This window comes from Bos grunniens, chromosome 22, assembly GCF_055505025.1.
Source record: "Bos grunniens cultivar Pamir isolate PY7600 chromosome 22, Bosgru_T2T1.0, whole genome shotgun sequence".
Taxonomy (NCBI): Eukaryota; Metazoa; Chordata; class Mammalia; order Artiodactyla; family Bovidae; genus Bos; species Bos grunniens.
In genome coordinates this window covers 31,087,430-31,108,837 of record NC_141186.1, presented here as the reverse complement: position 1 = coordinate 31,108,837, position 21,408 = coordinate 31,087,430, and the positions used below count along the sequence as shown (strand labels likewise).

Here is a 21,408-nt window from a genome sequence, read left to right as displayed (position 1 = left end):
TAGACAAAATTGAGATTGACAAAATTGAGGTTTATCTACATAAACCCTTAAACAAAGATGTGGTCCTGAATCAAAATTACAGACCTGGGGAAAAAATGAAGTTGAAGATTTGGTCCTATTTAATTTTTAAAGGAAACTCTTCAGAGGGAGAAGAGCGCAAGGAAAAGATACACGGCGCTAGCTTTTGTCTTGTGCTGTTTGGGGCTGGTTGCTGAAAAGTGTCATTTTGGCCCCACATTCTCTTGAAAGTGGATTCTGCACGTTCTATTATTTCTGAGATCATGTACGACTTAAATTTGGGTTCTAAACTCCTAAACTTTACCGTGAGCTAGTCAACCAAGATCTTTTTTTGGGGGGGGAGGGGGAGTATAGTTGCTTTCCAGTGGTGTTAGTTTCTGCTGTACAATGATGTGAATCAGCTCTGTGTATGCATATATCCCTCCCCCTTGGACCTCCCTCCCACCCACCCACCTCCCATCCTATCCCTCTAGGTCACCAGCGAGCACCACGCTGAGCTCCCTGTGCCCTACTGCAGGTTCCCACTAGCTGTCTGTCTTACGCATGCAGTGTATTTATGCCAATCTCAGTCTCCCAATTCATCCCACCGCTCTCCCCACCATGTCCAGGTGTCCATTCTCTACATCTGCTTCTCTATTCCTGCCCTGCAAATAGGTTCATCTGTACCATTTTCTAGATTCCACATATGTGTTAATATATGATATATTTTTGTTGTTGTTGTTTTTCTGACTTACTTCCCTCTGTATGACAGACTTTGGTCCATCCACATCTCTACAAATGACCCAGTTTCATTCCTTTTAATGGCTGAGCAGCATTCCATTGTATATTTGCACCACATCTTCTTTATCCATTCATCTGTCCATGGACATTTACGTTGTTCCCTTTTCCTGGCTATTGTAAATAGTTCTGCAATGAACATTAGGGTGCATGTATCATTTTGCATTATGGTTTTCTAAGGATATATGCTGAATTGTGCGAAATGCTGGGTTGGTCATATGGTAGTTCTAGTTTTAGCTTTTTGAGGAACCTTTGTACTGTTCTCCATAGTGGCTTCACCAATTCTCATTCCCAACAGTGTAAGAGGGTTCCCTTTTCTCCACCCCCTCTCCAGCATTTATTGTTGGTGGATCTTTTTGATGGTACATGTTGTAACTGGTATGAGGTGGTACCTCATGGTAGTTTTGACTTGCATTTCCCTAACAATTAATGACATTGAACATCTTTTCATGTGCCTCTTACTCAACAGCATGTCTTCTTTGGAGAACTATTTGAGTCTTCCACTCATTTTTTATTGGATTGTCTATTTTTTTTTTTTTATATTGAGCTGCATGGGATGTTTGTATATTGTGGAAATTAATCCCTTAAATCCCTTAAACCAGGGATTTCTTGACACAAGTCATTCCAGATTTAAGATCATGAAATTCTGATCTCAGATCATTTCTCTGTCATTAGGCTTAATCTATTCTACATGCAAAGTAGGCCAGTTAAAACAGATCACAAATTTTTTAAAAAACTGATAAAGAGTCTCTTCTGTGGTAGCATCTCCCAGTTGTTTGCTGAAAATTGAAAAGATTTAATAAGCAGACAGTGGCCTTGGGTCCACTTCAAAATAAGTAACCCCAAGGACCTCAAGCTTTTGCCTGAGCATTGTGTATTTCAGCTATATGGTGATCAGAGGCATAGTCTGAAAAAGATTTCATTTACTGAATGAATTCAGGTTTACAGCATACAAGATCAACACACACACACAAGTCAGATTTCTACATAATAACAAACATGCCAAAACTGAAATTGAAACCACAATACCATATACAATGCAAGCATTAAAATTTGAAAATGGAGGAAAGATATAAACAGATATTTTACTGAAGAAGACACACAAAGGCAAAGAAGCCAATGAAAAGATGTTCGATGTGACTAAGGAAATGCAAGTAAGAACCACTACAAAATATCAAAGTATAGAGGTATCAAACATCACAGAATGGCTACAAGAAAAAAGTGACACCAAACGCTGAACTGGATCACTTAAACACTGCATTGTTGATGAAAGTGGAAAATAATATAGCAACTCTGGAAAACAACTGCTCAGTTTCTAAACACACTACACACGCAACCATCACAGTCCCTCCAAAATGAAATTTATATTTACACAGAAGCCTGTACAGAAATGTTCATAGCAGTCCTATTCTAACGGCCCTAACTGGGATCAACTCAGATCTCCTTTAACAGGTGAATGTATAAACCAGCTCTGAGGTACCTGTTGCTGCTGCTGTTAAGTCACTTCAGTCATGTCTGACTCTGTGTGACCCCATAGACGGTAGCCCACCAGGCTCCCCCGTCCCTGGGATTCTCCAGGCAAGAACACTGGAGTGGGTTGCCATTTCCTTTTCCAATGCATGAAAGTGAAAAGTGAAAGTGAAGTCGCTCAGTCATGCCCGACTCCCAGCGACCCCATGGACTGCAGCCTACCAGGCTCCTCTGTCCCTGGGATTTTCCAGGCAAGAGTACTGGAGTGGGGTGCCATTGCCTTCTCTGAGGTACCTACATACAACGAACTAATGATCAACCATTTAAAGGATACACAAATTGTTGATTCATGTGGCAACATGGATGGATCTCCAGGGAATTATGCTGAATGTAAAAGTCAGTCCCCAAGGTTTCGTACTTGGGGATTACCCTCACATAGCATTTTTGAAATGACAAATTTTTAGAAGTAGAGGACAGTTTGTCTGGAATGGGGCATCAGGATGGGAGGAATAACTATATACTATCATGTTGCAAAATTTTCCCATTGGGAAGACAAAGCTAAGTGTACAGAGGATATCTCTATAATATTTCTTATGACCACAGTGAATCTATAATTATCTCAAAACAAATTTCAATTAAAAAAAAAGACAATTTGAAAGTAGGAGTTAACAAGGCCCCACATAAACAATTTATGAATTGAAAAAGTAAAAATAACCTAGAAGATCTTTCCTAAAGGTAGAGCTAATATAAGACATGATTGCTTCTTTAATTTTTATTGGAGTATAGTTGCTTTACAATGTTGTGTTAGTTTCTATGTACAACAAAGTGAGTCAGCTGTGTGTGTACATATATGTCCTTGTTTGGGAGTTTCCTTCCCATTTAGGTCACCACAGAGCATTGGCTAAGAGTTCCCGAGCTATACAGTAGGTTCTCAGTATCTGTTATCTATTTTATACATAGTATCAGTATATACCTCAATCTCAGTCTCTCAATTCATCCCATCCCTCTTTCCTCCTCAGTATCTGCATGTTTGTTCTCCACAGCTTTGTTTCTGTTTTGCAAATTAGATCATCTATACCATTTGTTAGGTCTTCCCAGTGGCACAGTGGTAAAAAAAATCTGCTCATCAACACAAGAGATACAAAAGGCCTGGATTCAATCCATGGGTAGGGAAGATCCCCTGGAGAGGGAAATGTAAACCCACTCCTCTCCAGTATTCTTGCCTGGAAAATCCCATGGACAGAGGAGCTTGGTGGGCCACAGTCCATAGGGTCACAAGAGTCAGACACCACTTAGCAACTCAACAACAACAATATGCCATTTATTAGAGTCCACATGTTAATATACAATATTTGTTGTTCTCTTTCTGACTTACTTCACTCTGAATGACAGTCTCTAGGTCCATCTACATCTCTATGAATGAACCAGTTTCATTCTTTTTTGTGGCTGAGTAATATTCCATTGTATATATGTACCGCATCTTTATCCACTCCTCTATTGATGGACATTTAGGTTGCTTCCATGTCCTTCTGTTGTAAATAGTGCTGCAATGAATATTGGAGTGCATGTATCTTTTTTAATTATGGTTTTCTCTGGATATATGCCCAACTGTGGGATTGTTAAGTCATATGGGAGTTCTATTTTTAGTTTTTTAAGGCACCTCCATATGTTTTTGATAGTGGCTATATTAATTTACATTCCCCCCAACAGTGCACTGGCTTCCCTGGTGGCTCAGCTGGTAAAGAATCCATCTGCAATGTAGAAGACCTGGGTTCCATCCCTGAGTTGCGAAGATCCCCTGAAGAAGGGAATGGCTACCCACTCCAGTCTTCTGGCCTGGAAAATTCTGGCATGGACTGTATAGTCCATGGGGTTGCAAAGAGTCGGACACGATTGGGTGACTTTCACTTTCAACAATGTAGGGGTATTCCCTTTTCTCCACACCCTGTCCAGCATTTATTGTTTGTACATTTTGATAGTGGTCATTTTGACCTGCATGAGGTGATACCTCATTGTAGTTTTGATTTGCATTTCTCTAATAATTAGTGACTTTGAGCCCCTTTTCATGTGTTGTTGGCCATCTATATATCTTCTTTGGAGAACTGTCTGTTTAGGTCTTCTGCCCATTTTGGGATTGGGTTGTTTGTTACTTTGCTATTTAGCTGCATGAGCTGTTTGTAGATTTTGGAGATTAATCCCTTGTCAGTTGCTTCATTTGCAAATATTTTCTCCCATTCTAAGCGTTAGCTTTTCGTCTTGTTTATGGTTTCCTTTGCTGCGCAAAAGCTTTTAAATTTAATTAGGTCCCATGTGTTTATTTTTGTTTTTATTTTCATTACTCTAGGAGAAATGATCTCGTTGTGATTTATATCAAAGAGTGTTCTGCTTATGTTTTCTGCCGAGTTTTATAGTGTCCAGCCTTACATTTAGGTCTTCAGTCTGTTTTGAGTTTATTTTTGCATATGGCATTAAGAAGTGCCCTTTCATTCTTCTGCAAGTAGCTGATGAGACGTGATCTCTGCAGTCATTCTGACAATTTCATATCTGAAAGGAGATTTAATGGGCATCCAGTTTAAAACTCTCCCTGAGGGTCATGTGCCCCAAGAATTTTTAAAACATCTCCGTCCTCCCTCTCAGTTTGCCGCTTGTAAGATTCAAATTTTACATGGTCAAACCAGAAAGACATCAAGCATCTACTTATATTTGCATATTCAGGCACAGATTGATAAAAATGACTCTCCTCCATGTTATATTGCTTATGGAGGGTATGCAAAAGCTTGGATATTTAGATTTCTGGCTATCATTTCATGTTGTAGTCTCTCTGAATCTGACCATTAAGGAGAAGGCTCCATTTTTCCTTCTTAACTTGATCTTGACATTGCCTCATGCTTTGAGTAGTTAGTTACAGCACCGTCAACCCCGGGCCAGGCACTGGGTTGGGTTGACCTTGACCTCCATTCACCCACCCACACACACAAATGGTCATATGTCCAGACCCAGCAAGGGAGCTATTCAGGTGGTCTGAGTTTGCCTTGGGGTTGAAGTCTAAATTACAACATTTTTTTAGTCCCAAAGAAAGCCTTCTGCTCCTCCATATTGAACATAAAGCAGAAGTGTGGCTGGTTGGACAACAGAAGTGCCCTGAACAACAATAGCAAGAAAAATAATGATAGCAGTTCACATTTAGTGCCCACTGTATGCTAGTCACTGAGTTAGGCATGTAGGTAGTCTTATTTATTCCCACCCATTAGGAACCATTTTGATTGTTATTTTAAAGGTGAAGAAACTTGGACTTGTAAAAGCAAGAGTGTCTTTGACCACCCAGCTAGGAAACAGTACAGCTAAAATTAAAACCAGCCATCTCTCTGCAGAAGCCCATGCGTTTGAACACCACGGTAGGCTGTCTACATACTTCCTAAGGAAGCGTCTCAACCTTCTGCTTTTCTGAGAAGTGCTTTACTTTGAAATAGTTTCTGGGTCGTGCTGTCATTTAGCCACTTCTAAGTGATGTGGAAGACTCTTACATACTGAACACAGGCTCAACTATGCTTCCTCTCTTAACATCTGATTAAGATTCGTATTCAGTCTCCCTGCCATGTTGTTTTCCCATGGCCTTTACTACTCTTGACAAGATGTGGATTCTTTCTCAGAGAACCCATCTGCCAGCTAACAGTATTTGTAAAGGCTGGACAAAACTTCTGGAAAAAGAAAAAAATCCTCACACTCATTAATTCTAATCCAATTCATTGTAAGTTGTAAGTTCAACAGTACTTACTGAAAGACTTCCCTGGCTGTCCAGTGGTCAAGACTGCACTCCTAATGCAAGGGTCATGGGTTCAGTCCCTGCTTGGGGAACTAAGGTCTCACATGCCACATGGTGTGGCAAAAAAAAAAAAAAAGCCTGACAATACTCACTGAATTTATATTCTCTCTAAAACACAAAGCGTGGGGAATATTGGGGTCACCTGAGCAAAGTTACTGTCCCTCAAGATGTCATTTAGGTACCTGCCATCCAAATGAACCCACACAGCATCTCTTTCCTTAGATCCCAAGGGTGCTTTGGTTCACTGATATTTGTAGAGAACTTGCTTGAACCCCAGCAGTGTTCTAGGTGCAAGTGGCAGGTGCTTCTTAAGTGTGACAGTGTGAAATTTCTGTCATTCATTCATCTATTCAACTACTCTGGATGAGGCACATTACTTTTCAGAGAAGATAAAGCTCATGAGCCGCATGGAAGTCCTTGAATTAATGAAGGAGGGAAACAATGAAAAACAAGCAAAATATAAAATATACTGAGTAATGATAAAGGATAAAGGGGAAAATGAACTAAGGAAGGAGCACAGGAAGAGGGGGGCAGTTTTTTTTGTTGTTGTTCATTTTATTTTATGTTTAATTTATTTTGACTGCCTCAGGCAGCTTGCAGGATCTTTGTTTCCCAACCAGGGGTCAAACCTGTGCCCTCTGCAGTGGAAGCAGAGTCCCAACCATTCGACCACCAGGGAAGTCCCAGGAATTGTCATTTTAGACACGTGGAGTTTCATTTGCTGCTACTCTATTTTAAAAATGAGAAATGTGGTTCACATACGAAGGGTCTTCCTTACTTGAAGTTAAATCTTTCCCCTTAGGAAAAGGTTAACAGTAAGTGTTAATTCTCAGCTCTCCAGATTTCTGCCTTAAATAGGAACGGTCTTTTTATATTAAAACATCAGGACAGTAGCCTTTGAAAAAGATGTGCAATCTAATTAAAATGGAGAGATTAGCTGCCCTCAGAATATTTGCAAAGCCTAGAAAGGTAATTTAGTGAAATGTATACAATTTTATCTGGCTTTAATTTTTAATGAGACAATTTATAATGTGTGCCTCTTTCCTTCATTTACCTGCATTAGCCAAACTATGAGCCTATTTACAAACAAATAGGATGTTTAGACCATATCATAGAACAAGTTCTTAAAGTAAGGACCCGTCAATCAGTCCAAGACAGAAATTTCACTCCCTGGCCATCAAATGCTACCTTTCAGCTTGCGTAGGAATGAAGTCCTGGTTTGAGACTCTGAAAGTAAAAAGACCTGAAAAATCTAAGCTGTGATGAAAAAGAAACCCCAGTGTAAGTTGGACAGTGCCCATTGTCTGACAGATTCCAGCCCAGGAGCATCAGGTATGTCTTTATGCCCACACGTGCTGCGGTGTATGTTTTAGTAAAAGATGCTTTATTTGTATCATGACAAAATGCCATGGGGCACAGATTATGCCTCAAAATTTTTTAAGTTTTAATGAATATTCCAATTCTCCCCTTCACCAAAGTCCATGACAAGACTGTTTTCCCACTGCGATTTGAAGGTAAGCACGGAGAAGGCAATGGCACCCCACTCCAGTACTCTTGCCTGGAAAATCCCATGGACGGAGGAGCCTGGTAGGCTGCAGTCCATGGGATCGCTGAGTCGGACACCACTGAGTGACGTCAGTTTCACTTTTCACTTTCATGCATTGGAGAAGGAAATGGCAACCCACTCCAGTGTTCTTGCCTGGAGAATCCCAGGGACGGGGGAGCCTGGTGGGCTGCCATCTATGGGGTTGCACAGAGTCGGACACGACTGAAGCGACTTAGCAGCAGCAGCATGGCAGATAAACATGAAAACGATGCGTGTCGTTTCTAGTGGGAGGCTTTAAAAGCTTATGCCTGATGCAATGTATTTGTATTTTCCGCAATAGGCCATCATATAATCAAGGGGCAAGATGTATCAACCTCATGCTCAGGGTGACTAGAAGTGGCCAAGAGCCTGTGGCTTCTGTTGGTTATGTAGCATGATGGACATTTAAAGTCATGCTCTGTGAAGCCACCGATCTCCAGAGGAGTTTCGGTTATTACAACATAAACTAGCATATTCTGCCAGATCCTGAGCCAAATTTGAAACACACTGAAAATAAAGAATATAAAGGAAAGAAGGAGAAACCCATGGCTACAAAGGAATCCTTTGGATTAAGTAAATTGGAAAGGACAGCAGAAGGAGCTAAGTTACTTGGTGGAGGGTATTTGGGGGTAAAGGATAATGGGACTGGCCTATTGCTGTGTCCCTTCCACTTTTCAGGTGGTGGACTTTAGGCAAAGTACTTAACAAGTACTAAGTCTCAAATGTCCTCTTTTGTCAAGTGAGAGAAGTTGTCATATGTTACAGCATCAAATGTGCTTCCCTAGTGGCTCAGTGGTAAGGAATTTGCATGCCAATTCAGGAGATATGGGTTTGATCCCTGGGTGGGAAAGATCCCCTGGAGAAGGAGATGGCAACCCATGCCAGTATTCTTGCTTGAGAATTCCCACGAACAGAGGAGCCTGGCAGGCTACTGTCCATGGGGTCGCAAGAATCAGACACAACTTAGCAACACAACCACTACCAACAGCAGTGTCAAATTCAAGGCTCTAAGGGTCTGTTGTAACTGAATAGGAACTCAGCCTCTGCTCCTGGCCTATGCTGTGTTCTACTTCCATCCTAAGCAGTTCAGCCTGGTTATAAGATCATAAAGCCCAATAGTGATCTTAAGCTTCAAAAGGCAGTTAAACTGCAATTGAAGATGAGAAAAAGTAAAAGGAAATACACTGAAACAAAATCACGAGGACCAGGTTAATGTATCATAAATAATTACATCCTCCATATACTGGAAGGTAGCATTCTAGCATAGAAGGCAAATAAGCAGCTAAATCAAGTGTCAAATCATGGTATAAGTTTGAGACCATGATGTTCATGCTGACAGTCTGTGGGGAAGAGCATCTCCTTGAAATGGTCTTTACCGTGATGCACACTGTAGGGCACTTGAGAATCATCCAAGAGCATCCAAGTAGGCGAGGCCTAGTACATTCACCACCCCACCTCAGATCTGATCTGTGCCCTGGGAGTGTATACCAAGATAGGATAGGATAGGATAAGCTGTGCTGTAGTAAAACAAAATAATACCAACCACGCTGCAGTCCTGGCTTGCATCAACACAGGTATCCTGTCCATTCAGATTACCTGTCCATCACGCATTGGCTGCAGTTCTGCTCCGCAGCATCTTCACTCCGGGACCCAAGCTGAGGGATGGGTCTCTATCCAAAACATCACTCATCTCATGAGAGAAAAAAGGAAAACATGGCCAACTCCACTTGGGCTCTTAGGCTTCTAAACAGAAGTGTCTCCTCATCTCCAGTCACTTGTCACTGGTCACAGAAGGTCATGTGACCCAGCCTAACTGCCACGTGGAGAGAAAGGGGTGATCTTCCCCTGGGTGGGCTGGCAAGTACTTGTACACAGCACTTCTTACCCCAGGGTATGAGCCCCTCCCCCATTCCGCCCTGGGAGTGAGTGCTTCCGTCGCAAATGAGGAGTTGCCATATGTAGTGCCCGAGCCAGGACAGAAAATGATATCGAAATCCACTCTGAAACTATGTCTTCGTTCTCACTGTAATTCTTCACCATGTCTTAAAAAGTGCAGTCAAGAGAATTGAAATGAGTGCTTTGCCAAGTCAGAATTAGAATTGAGTCCTCCTCTTCAGCCATTCGCTCCTCTTGTCTTCCATTCCATGCTTGGGAGAGGTAGTGGATAGAACTCAACTCAGTTAGGAGGCAAGAAGGATCGAAGACAGGGACTTCCCCGGCGGCCCAGGGGTTAGGGTTTTGCCTTCCATTACAGGGTCTGCGGGTTTCATCCCTGGCTGGGGAGTTAGGATCCCACATGCCTCAGGGGCCAAAAGGCCAACACGTGAAATGGAAGCATGTTGTAACAAATTTAATGAAGACTTTTAAAAAGACAGTCCACATCAAAAAACCTTTAAAAAAAAAAAAATGAAAGAAGGATCAAAGACAGACAAAAGAATAGGCCTGTTATCATTTTGTCTCTTTGACATGAAACTGTAAGTTAAATCATTCCAAAAAGGTTTCAGTTGATTAGTAAAACAGGATGTTATATTGTACTGAATGATAAAAGCTAGACAATCCGTGTGATTCTTCACATCTTGCTTTCTGAATACATCTGTTGATATACTGAGGTTATAGCCTCAAAGTCCAAGATGATCAAGTTCACCCTCTGCCTAAATTTCTATTCATCTCTTGATGCTCTTATACTAGTGGCTCGAACTGAAATCACATGTTTGAGGCCAAGTCAAAGCATTGACTCAAGTGTATTCTGCTTGTAGTTTTAAGCCTATTGAGAATGAAGATAATAATAGTCATGCTTTTAAAGCTATATAGGCACAAATCCTATAAAGCTATAGGGGCTTCCCTGGTGGCTTAGAGAGTAAAGCATCTGCCTGCAGTGTAGGAGACCTGGGTTCAATTCCTGGGTCAGGAAGATCCCCTGGAGAAGGAAATGGCAACCCACTCCAGTACTCTTGCCTAGAAAATTCCATGGACGGAGGAGCCTGGTGGGCTACAGTCCATGAGATCACAAAAAGTCGGACATGACTGAGCGACTTCACTCTCTCCAGGCACAAATCCAACAAAAGCAGACTACCTTTTTAATAAATAGCATTAGCACTAACTTTATATTAATAGAACTAAATGGAGAGTTATTAAACTGAAAATCATGAAATATCGACTGATTTACTAGTTGGTTGCATGCCTGTTGTCATGGTTTACTGTCCAAAAGATCCATAAGCAAAATGTGCCATTTTCCCAGTTCAAATGTCTTGATTGAAACACGGGTCAGCAGAACCCTCTCAAGCCCAGCTCAGGGACTCGCCGTGCCCATTAGCATGACTCGGCTGCTGCTGCTTCATCGTGTGCCCGCAGCAACACTTTGGCTCTCCCTCTCTCTTCATCATGCCCCATCTGAATGTTACTTCTGCTTATTGCTAATTCAGTTAATGTGTTGAAAGAATGCTTTTGCCTTTACCAAGGTAATTTGTGCTAGGAGGGTTTAAATCTGCCTGTCACCTTCATGTTAGAACATCATCGCCCACTCTGCAGTTCATGGCTGCAAGACAATCCATTGTTAAATATTACTGTCAGGGCGTGTGAGAGGACCTGTGTTGTGCCAGGTTATAAACAGTTCATCCTGAACATCTGATGTAAGACAATGGAATCTCATGTCTGGAAAAACATTGTCCCTAGCAATCAGCATGCCTAACTTGTTTTTAACAGAACCGCAAGGTTGTTATCACCTCTCACAAAATTAACAGTGATTCCTTAACATCATCTAATACCCAGCCCATGTTCAAATTTTCCTTCTTGTCTCGAATGTCTTTTTGGACATAGTTTGTGTGAATCAGAGTCCACACGAGGCCCATTGCCGTTGGTAGATTTCCCACATTCTGAGTCTAGCTGATTGTTTTCTGATTGTGTCATTTTATTTGTTCTTCTGTCTCCCTAATTTCCTGTAAGTATGCCGTTGGATCTGGAGACTTGATTACATTCTGGTTAAATTTTGCTTTTGGCAGGAATCCTTTGGGGTGAGACTGTGTGTTTCCTCTTGCATTGTATCAGGATGCACATAATTTCTGGTTGTTTGGCTTTTTTGTGATGTCAAGATTGATTTGGGATAGAGCTGAGTGAGATTAATAGGGTTTGAGTTGTGAAATTTATTCCTCCCCAATCTGGGTTCAACTTCATTGGAAGAGTTTTGATTATGTCTCCAGGGGGAGCTCAGATTAGGGCTGTTAATCAATAGCCAGTACAACTCCTTACTTCATGTAAAAATCATAGAAATGTGTTTCTATCAGAATCATTTCAATGAATAAGCTCAGCCTCAATAATGAAAATTTGTATTCTGATGTATACCCAAAGGGCTTGGGAGAGGAAAGTGAGACTATGAGGATTCAAGCTGTCTTGTCTCACAAGTGCTACAAAGTCATCATTACGCTGGAATTAACCTTGAAAATCAAATTGAAATCTGATTTCATTGACGCACAGTCAAATGAAAGAATATTTTGAGAGGACCTCATGATATATTCCGGAGAAAGCAATGGCATCCCACTCCAGTACTCTTGCTTGGAAAATCCCATGGATGGAGGAGCCTGGCGAGCTACAGTCCATGGAGTTGCTAAGAGTTGGACATGACTGAGCAACTTCACTTTCCCTTTTCACTTTCATGCATTGGAGAAGGAAATGGCAAGCCACTCCAGTGTTCTTGCCTGGAGAATCCCAGGGATGGGGGAGACTGGTGGGCTGCTGTCTATGGGGTCGTACAGAATTGGACACGACTGAAGCAACTTAGCAGCAGCAGCAGCAGCATCATATATTCAGATTACTGAACCCCAAGATTTTATGTATTGACTTGAGGAAAATTGATGTATGATGTTTTGTTCAAGTTATGTGTGATATCTGGATGAAGATCATAAAATAACAGGATTAAGAAAAATTAAATATTACAGAGGCATACTGTGGACAGACACTACTTCACTGGCAAAATCAAGGGTCCTCTGAAGCTAACATAAACATTCCATAAGAGTCACATTTAAATCATCTAGGTTCTCACCCAACTGAGTTTTGTGGAGTGAAATTTGAAGATGCACAGTTCAGCTACCAAAAGAGATTGTAAAGAAATTGCATTAAGGAAGGTCTAAGTTCATGTTCTACACTGAAGTTCCTCAGCCTCAGTACTATTGACAGGTAATTCTTTGGTGGGTCGCTGGGGGCCGTCTTGCACATTGTAAGATGCTCAGTAGCATCCCTGGTATCCACCCATGAGAGATAAGTGCATGTGGCAGGCCCAGTGTTGATAAGCAAAAATGTCTCCAGCCTGTGCCAAATGTCCAGTTCCGGTGGCTGCGGTGAGGGGGTAGGAATCACCCCTAGTTGAGAACCACTCATCTTCAGTGGCACTTAGCAAACTCCTCTTCCCATCTTCCAGAAACTCGAATCGTGTGTTCTGGGCACCAGACGATACCCAAGGTAGTTTTTCAATGTGTATGGTTAGGCTTTTCACAGCCTTGCTCACAAGAGCAGACTGTGAACTCACATAGTCTGAGAACAAATCCCAGAGGCTCCAACTTCTGATTCGGAAATGTTGACACATCTAGCTTGCTTCCACCTTTTGGCTGTGGAGATAATGCCACTATGAACGTGGGCGTACAAATACCTGCTTGAGTCCCTGCTTTCACTTCTTTGAGGTGTGGAATTGCTAAGTCAAATGGTAATTCTATAGAGTTTCTGTTTTTGAGGAATTGTTGCATCATTTTCTACAGTGGCTACACCGTTTTACATTCCCACCAGCAATGTGCCAGGAGTCCAGTTTCTGCACATCTTCACCAGTACTTGTTCCTTTGTTGTTTTCAAATTTTCGTGGACAGAGGAGCCTGGCAGGCTACAGTCCACGGCGTTGCAAAGAATTGGACACAACTGAAGCAACTTAGCACACCCATAGCATCTTAGCTGTGAGACCTCAGGCAAGATTTTCACCATTTCCTCAACTTGCTGAATAGAAGAGCAGAACAATCTGGGAGTGGATTTTCAAGACTAAATTAAGAAATATACTATATAAATTATCTGAAATCTGTTATTGTTATTTCCCATGTGCTAGGGAGATTATTTTTATTGCAGTCTCTACATCATTCCAGTGGTCATGTATGGATGTGAGAGTTGGACTGTGAAGAAAGCTGAGTGCCGAAGAATTGGTGTTTTTGAGCTGTGGTGTTGGAGAAGACTCTTGAGAGTCCCTTGGGCTGCAAGGAGATCCAACCAGTCCATTCTGAAGGAGATCAGCCCTGGGATTTCTTTGGAAGGAATGATGCTAAAGCTGAAACTCCAGTCCTTTGGCCACCTCATGGGAAGAGTTGACTCATTGGAAAAGACTCTGATGCTGGGAGGGATTGGGGGCAGGAGGAGAAGGGGACGACAGAGGATGAGATGGCTGGATGGCATCACTGATTCGATGGATGTGAGTCTGAGTAAACTCCGGGAGTTGGTGATGGACAGGGAGGCCTGGCATGCTGCGATTCATGGGGTCACAAAGAGTCAGACACGACTGAGAGACTGAACTGAACTGAACTGAACACATAAGATGTAGACAAAACTCCCAGTAACAAAATAATGAAAATACACAAGGATTTACCCACAAGCTGGTAAAAGATATGAAAGAAGTGATGTAAGAGGTCATCTCAATGTTCCCCTTGACAAATAAGTGTGTACTTGTTTTTTGAAAAAATGCTTATAATTATCAAACGCTGAAGTGAAACTCCCTCTTGTTGGAATTAGCGGCCAAGGTGCACTAACAGTTAATTCCACCAGATCCTATAGACTGCATTGTCACTAGAGCGCATAGAAATAACCCAGGTGTCCAGGTTCAGTGCTGGCCTTGTTAGGGAACTCCTGGAGGAAAGGTAGTATTTAACCAGTCATTCACAGACAGAGTCCTTGGATGGACATCCTTTTCTAACACAGAACAACCCATCAGCATATGGAAGGACTGATAGGGACAGACCACCCTAGGCTTGCAAAGGCTTCCTACTTAAGAAGGGTATTTTCTTGGACTCCATTCTCACTTTGTATCAACCCTTGGTTCCCTAGGAACACATTCTCTTGAAATGTGCCTTTATTCTCCAATGTGCTTTTTTTTTTTTTTTTCCTTCACTCTTCTGTCTAAGCTAGTAATCTTAGTAATAGCCAGGGACCTCAATCCCCATCCATTTCCACAAGTCCCGGGGTACCTGTCAAGCCCCGTGCAGAGATGAAGTCATGGAGAGAATCTCCCATGCTAGGAAGCAAAATATGGATAAGTACAAGGGAAGGAAGAAGGAAATTAACATTTAATGAGGACCCAGTGTAAAAGAACAAGAATTACTAACATGGACTCGTACGTGAACTTGAGCAGCTCCCCAGCCTGCCAAAGATAATTTTCAAATCGCCAGTCCAAATTTCCTCCTCCTTTCTTCTGAAGAATATGGACTCTTTCTTCTACGAGAGGTGCCAAGTGCCTCTACATAATAAAGGGCTGAGAAAGAGAAGATGGGAGAAGAGGAAAAATAAGTCGTGGGCGAGGGCTGGATAGGTTTTCTCCAGGAGGTGCTGAGAAGTCAGTGAGGTGTTGCCGAGTATGAGGAAAGCTGCAGGAAAAGGGAGAGAATTTTGATAAGTGTTGTTAAAATATTTGATCCCTCTTTAATGATATTTTTAAGAATTCTTTTTGGCAGCTGAAACTTTCCCCTTAAAATTTGATTATCTGAGACTGCACTGTGTGGGAACCTTGGGTTGATTAGTCTTAAACCAATGTGTATGATCTGCGATTCTCACATGGAGTCAGTATTTGGTGGCTGTATTACTGTATTTTATAATAGCTGTAGGACACAGTGGAGCATCTTGAGTCAGCTTGATTAAAAACCTGGATTAACTTCTTAGTTGTGTGGACATGGGTTTCTTAACCTCTCTGAGCCTCCATTTTAACATCTACAAAAGAGAAATAACAAAATTAGCCCACCGATTTTCAATGAGGAGAAAGTGATTGGAAAACCAGGTAGTGTATAACAATTCTTCACAGTGGATGTTACTGTGATCCTCCCATATGCCTGAATTCAAGGTCTTGCGTGACTTGCTAAAGGTCACATAGCCCGTGGGTGGTTTTGCCAGACAAAATATGGGATGTCCATTCAAATCGAATTTCAAATAAATGACAAATGGGTTTTTAGTATAAGTGTATCCTGACTATCACATGGGACATACTTATACCAGAATATTATTGATAGTTTTCTGATATCCCAGTTCAATGAGGCATCCTGGGCTTTTATTTGCTAAATCTGGCAACCCTGTCCATGATGAGTGTCGCTGTGATTCAAGTCCATGTTTTCTAACCTCCAAATTCCATATTCTTCTACTTGCTCTGGAGAAGTAGGCAGAACCCAGAAATAGGAGTGAGGGCCAGGTAGTTGGTGGATATACAAGGGAAATGGCATCAGGAAAAAATAGTGAGCGCCTCCTGGGTATCCCAGGTATGGGACCTGTGTGTTCCATTTTCTCTAATCTGTGCAGTGACTCACCTGGATCAGTGTTGTTACCTGCACTTCACAGAAAGGAAAATTGCGAATCCAAGTCCTGAAGTTCCCAGCCAGGGACACGATAGACAGGCGGGCATAGCGCTGAAGTTCCCAACTCGGGCCTGCACTCTCGGCCATCACCTGTCACTGTAGACTGTCTTTTGAAGACTCTTCTGCTGGGAAGAATTCATGAGGCATACAAAGGTGGCCCAGTGTTTGCTGGGAATATCTGGGCAAGTGGCATTTCTCTTTAAATGACTCTGGGCCATGCACTTAAGTGAAGTATGGGCTGTCCTTCTGCAGGTTTAAACATATAGACAACAAATGTCCAGATATCCCAAAGCAAAAAATAATCCCGGTTGATGGTCTGCACACCCTGCATTCACTGGCCGACTGCCAGCACTGCACTTAGCAAGTGAGGGGGGTGCCCCCTCTTGGATTCCTGGGGCTGACGAAGTTAGCCATGTGACCTGTATGAAAATATGTGCACAGTCACCAAAATGACAGTCACACAAAAGTTTGGTCACTGCAGCTCTGCTGAAGCCTAATGTACTTTATAGATTTTTCCATATTTATTTTGAGAGTAGGAGCTTTGTGTTTGATACTGTCTGAAAAACGAAGTACCCAAGGCAAAGTCTCTTCTGATAGGTAAGAAATGAAGAAAAACGCTTGGAATTTTGTTTGAAGTTCCCCCAAGTGCCATTAGCCATTTGAGTTTCTGAGCATTGACTCATTCACTTGAGACAGACAGTTTAGAAGGGCTGCCAGTTCCATGGACCAAATGCAGATTGATACTGAACTGAGAAACTGACTCAGCCCATTGATGACAATGATTATCTTTTGGGCTGTAGAAAGGGAATCTCGACAGGCCCTTCATTGATTAGGGTGGGGGTGTGCGGGGGTGGTGTGGGTGTGTGGTGTGTGTGGTGTGTGTGTGATCACCTTCAATATAGTGGGGACCAAGCCAGGCCCCTGGAAAACAAAATGGCATAAGATAATTTAGACCCTACCCTTAAGGAACAGGTAGATACCTTTCCTAAAATGTTGCCAAATTCTGTACTACAATTAGAGAAAAAAAGAAAAACTAGTTGTTGAACTATAATAAGAAACATCAGGGAAGAAAAACTGTTGAGATTGTATGACACATGATCTTTGAGATTTTTTTTTCATCTCTTCGTATGTCTGCCTCCCAGCCTCAGAGCTCATCCTCATTCCTGTCTATTAAAGAAGAAACAGGTTGAGATAGTGTGGGTGGGCGTTAGCTGAGCTAGAACGTTGGGAAAACACCACTGATCTTTGACAATTAGTCACTCTTGACCATTCATGTTAACCAAAACTCATTTAGTTGCAAGTGAAAGAAACTCAGTTCAAACTGACATAGGCAAACCCAGATTTTCTTGGGTCATGAAATCAAATTGTCCAGAGAGTGAACGTGAATGGATGAAAGAGTTCAAGTGCTTCAGGAATATCAGTTCCTCCAGCTCTTGGTTCTAATTGAATTCAAAAACTCCAAAGAGTTCCAACACAGTTCCCAGCAAAGCAGGAAAAAAAAAAAAAAAGTTCCTTCTCTATTCCCATAAGGCAGCCCATCCCTGCATCAATCATAAAACAGTTTGGGATGGTGATATTCATAAAAGATTGTGATTATTTGGGGTTGGGGTAGGAAAATCCCACTAGAATATCAAAGGCAAGAGTGGGAAGGACCATGTGGGAAATGCACACTGGGCAGTGAGAAACAAAAGGTATCAGTTATGCAGTTCTTAGTGGCTTTTCCATGACATTGTAAATACAGAATTTTAAAAAGAAAAGAAAGGCTTTTGTAAAAGTGGAGGAAGCAGTGGTCTTCCAGCCTGAAGGTGCCCCCTACCCCAGAAATGAGGTGGAAATGGGGGATCAGTGTTGAAGAATATCAACTTTGTCTCCTAGAATGAATGTCCACATCCATTCCAGATGATCTGCCTGGAGAAAGCATTTGGACTTGAATTTAGATAGAAGTTGAAACCATTGAACTTGAAGTATTAAGTTGAATGTTTAAACCATTGGTTTCAAAGCAAGAACCACTATGAACTGTTCAATAGTGCAGTGTCTTTGGAAGCAGAATTAAGTGAAAACACCAGCTTCGCTTTTCTCGGAAGCTCTGAGTAATGTCCAGTGTGTTACTTGTCTTTAAATCATAATTTCCACATCTGGGGGCAACTGGAGGCCTTAACAGTACCTACAGAGCTGTTTAGGCATGAAGTATGTTTGCACGTGATGCTTTGCATAGAATCTGGCTCACAGTAAGAACTGAAAACAATTATGATATTTTCTTATTTCTGCCTTTCTTTCCATAAGGAAAGAGGCTTTTTGGAGAAAAGTTTTCAGTGCTCTAACATGTTGATTGTCACCAGTACTGGCCACATGATTTTCAGGGCCTGGTGCAAGATGGGAAAATGAGGACCTCTGTCTGAAGATTACTAGAACCAATAAGGCATTAAACCCAGTGTGGGGCCTCCTCAGCATGGGGCCTCTCATGCCTGCCCAGGCCCCACACCCAGGAAGATGGCTCTGAGTCTCTCATTACTTTTACTCAAAGAAGAGAATGTTAAATCCCTTCTGAGCAACCAGGGAGCGGGAGCATTTGCCTGAGGTGTATTTCTTTTGAGGAGCAAATCTTTGAAAAGGAAGTTCCATTTTCTTCCTTTGCTGGGAGCAGGAGAAACTTCAGACATGGGTAGGAGATGGACCTATTCCCAGGAGATTCAATCCATTTTAAGGAGATGTAGAAGAAAGAAGAAAGACTTTTCTTTTCTTTTTTTTTAATTTGGATGGGAAGCTTTTTGGAGATGGAAGACAAATGACAATATGGAAAGGAATTTTCAGTGAAATAACATTATAAATAGCTCTGAAAGCATAACAAAGTGAAGCCAATAAAAATGGATGCGTTGCAGTCTGAAATTCCACAAAGATTCTCTTTCAACAATACACTTTATTAATAAATCCGTTTTCTTTGCTCCATTAAAATCATAAAGCTAATCAATTGGTAGCTAGGTTAATGTTACTTTTGTCCTTGCTCAAAAAGCTCCCTTGAGCAACAAAGAATTGTTTTGATCTAAGAGATTTAAAAATACATTTAAAAAATTTAATTTCTATAAATTGAAAAAAAAAAATCTCATTTCTGCTCAGTCATGGATTATTCTACCATTCCACAGCAACAGAGTGGAGGCCCAAATAATCCTCTAATCTATGTGAACTACAAAGACAGATTGGAAAATCCTCTTGCTTTGCCTGATCCCAACTAATCCAAGATGATGGAAATGTTGCCCCAGTTAAAAGTCAAGGGTGAGAAGCTGGACACACCCTTCTCATTTGGGGTGGCAATTAAACCTTGACTCCAACCATCCACAGTAGCAAAGTGACATGCTAACTAATCAATGTAGACATTGAATAAACATTAATTTAAGATCCAATGTATAAAAAGCAGAAAACTGGATGAAAGGGACTTATTTACTTTATCATCCCAGATAAAGGGAAGAGCATATGCCAAACACAGATGTCTTAAAGGTACTTTAAAACGTGGTTTGCACCAACAGTCAAGCAAGAAAGCCCCATATAGGGCTGATGGTTTAAAAAAAAAGAAAAGAAAAAAAAATTACAGGCAGAGGAAAAGTTCCAAGACAACTTTGCTTTTGGCACGTTGTCAAAAATCTTGTCATACTCTTTCTAGAAGACCATGGACATGTGGTTAAAATTCATTTTGTTAGGTTTTTAATGAGGAGTTTGCAATGTTGGTGTTCCACAGTCACAACTGACATGCATCTTGCCCACATGGAGATTGCCTCTGGAATCTCATGATCTCAGATAAGTGAGAGCTTAGGTTACTGCTCGGATGAGTCTGTGTTTGTCTATTAAAAGGAAAGCTCTGACAACACTTTGAGTGGTTACCTCAGGGCTCTGGATGTTACTCAAGGCAGGTTCACTCCCAAGAGATAGTTAAGCTTGAAAAGTATGGTAGATGGTTCCCATTCATTGTTCTTTCCCAAGTGGCTGCATCACTCAGTGCTTAAAGATTCAGGGCGCACATCACAATTGCCCATCCAGTCCAGACTCCTGGATCACATTCTGCCTGGAATCTTAGAACTGATCTGTTTAAAATGCCCACTGGGGTCCTGATTTGAGACCACTTAACTCTCTACAGCTTCATTCTTTGGTTCTCAAAACTGAGAATAGAGATTAGTCCTGCCTTGTGTCATCCCTCACTGCAGTTGTCTTCCATCCTGGGAAGACCCAGATTCAAGTTGGAATATGTATTCCTACACAGTACATATTAGAACAGGGGTCAACAAACTATGACTCCCAGGTCAAATCTAGCTAGCAGCCTATGTGTATAAATAAAGCTTTATTGGAACACTGCACATGCATTTGTTTATATATCGTCTATTGCTGCTTTCAGGCCATCAAAGCAGATTGAAAGAGTACAACAGAGACTATTAACCTGCAAGGACTAAAGTATTTGCAAGCTGATCCTATCCAAAAGAAGTTTGCTGACCTATCATTTAGAAGATAATCATAGCCAATATTTTAAGAGCTTACATGGCCTTAGACCACTTGGGGTACGTGAATTGTCTCGTGTCCTCCCAGAGTCCTGAAGAGTAGGTTTTATCATTTTTTTTTTTTTTTTCCAGTTAGGGAAAGTGTGGTACAAAGATGTTCTATAATGTAGTCAGGGTTACCCAGACAGTGAAGAGCAGAGCTAGGCTGTATCCTCTGGCTCCGTAGCTCATGCTCTTAGCTCCCTTTCTCTCTCTATCTCAGGACTGTATCGGATTCCTGCCGTGGCTAGAAGAAAAGCCCCAGGCTACCAGTGAAGGGCATCACTTAGCTAAATGATTTATTCATCTGAAAAAAGGGAAGGATTGGGCTGGATTTTAACCTAGCCATTAATGAGCTTGTTAACCGTGACCTTTCAGATCAATCTTCTAGGCCTACCTTTACCTTTTAGAAAGGATTCCATTTTCTAACAATAAAGCACATTTTCCTCTTCTTACAATCTAATGATCACTTGCTGTAATGCTACACATCGTAGCAGCCCATCAAACCATTAGTTACACATAAAACCTATTAATGTACAGTATTCACAGTTGCATTTTCTTTCAAGTCAATAGAAAGGAAACAATTTATTACAAGGGCCTGATACGCACCTCAGTACATTAAGACAGTCTTTCCCAAAG

At 41.5% G+C, this 21,408-nt stretch overlaps 1 protein-coding gene across 29 annotated transcripts in view; it reads left to right on the top strand.

Annotated features, from left to right (window-relative positions):
* The window catches only part of LOC147348250 (uncharacterized), an 888,338-nt gene that overhangs the window by 793,263 nt on the left and 73,667 nt on the right, over positions 1-21,408 (top strand). For 10 of the 29 annotated variants that reach the window (XR_015151280.1, XM_086366817.1, XM_086366803.1 and 7 more), the window contains one exon: positions 3,976-7,762. The exons of the other annotated variants lie outside the window; for them this stretch is intronic. The gene's annotated coding sequence lies outside the window, so the exon portion shown is untranslated. Of the gene's footprint in view, positions 1-3,975; positions 7,763-21,408 lie in introns of those variants that run through there. 29 annotated transcript variants of the gene reach the window in all.